The sequence below is a fragment of the Dipodomys ordii genome, unplaced genomic scaffold, assembly GCF_000151885.1.
Source record: "Dipodomys ordii isolate 6190 unplaced genomic scaffold, Dord_2.0 Scaffold16, whole genome shotgun sequence".
Taxonomy (NCBI): Eukaryota; Metazoa; Chordata; class Mammalia; order Rodentia; family Heteromyidae; genus Dipodomys; species Dipodomys ordii.
Genome location: NW_012267232.1, coordinates 19,151,422 through 19,152,357, shown reverse-complemented (window position 1 = coordinate 19,152,357; position 936 = coordinate 19,151,422).

Genomic DNA, 936 nt, shown 5'->3' with positions numbered 1-936 from the left:
TGGCGCTGTCCCTGGGCCTTTGCGCTCACGGCTGGCGCTCTGCCACTGGAGCCCCAGCGCCACCTCCGGTGTCTCAGTCGTTAATTGGAGCTAAGAGCCTCAAGGGGACACAGCTGTGTGGGTCCAGGGACATTTTCCCATCCATTAAAAAGTTTAGAAACACTAGCCACCCGCCACTGCACCTGCTCAATTCTCAATTGGCTGGTCAATCCAGTGGTGAGCAAATAATAAACCCCAGCTGTTAGGAAACAGGGTTGTTCTTCATGTGGATGATTCTGTGCTGAAAGCATGGGGACAGTCCTGAGGTAGCTGGAGTGCAGGTTGTTGGTGACCCAGTCTCAGATTGTGAGAAAGCTTTTTCTTCTCTGCTGTTAAAGACAGTGGAAATATCTCTTTTGATGAGATTGTCAACATTGCCCGGCAGATCCGGCACTGATCTTTAGCTGGAGAACTTTCTGGAACTATTAAGGAGATCCTAGGCATTGCCCAGTCTGTGGGGTGTAATATTGATGGCTGCCACCCTCATGACCTCATAGATGACATCAACAGTGGTGCAGTGGAATGCCGGCTAGTTAAGAAGCACAAGAGAAACTATTTATTTCAATAAAAAACATCAGACAACCAAAAAAATAAGTTTAGAAACACACACACGGATCTTCTGAGGTGCAAGTTTCCCCCACCCCTCTTCGATTAATGGACACAGTGCTGTGCTTCATTAACTACATGAAACACTTGGCTGTGGAAACAAGCTCTTTCCCAGATGAGGCTGTTTTCCAAAAAGTGTCAGATTCATCCTGCCTCAGTCACTTTCCTCTCTTCTCTTTCTTCAAGAAGGAAATTGATCTAGTGATTTCAGCCCATGCATTGAACAGAAAACAAGTGTGTAGAGTTCTTTTCTTTCTTCTTTTTTTCCTCCCTAAAGGGAACTTAAAAACT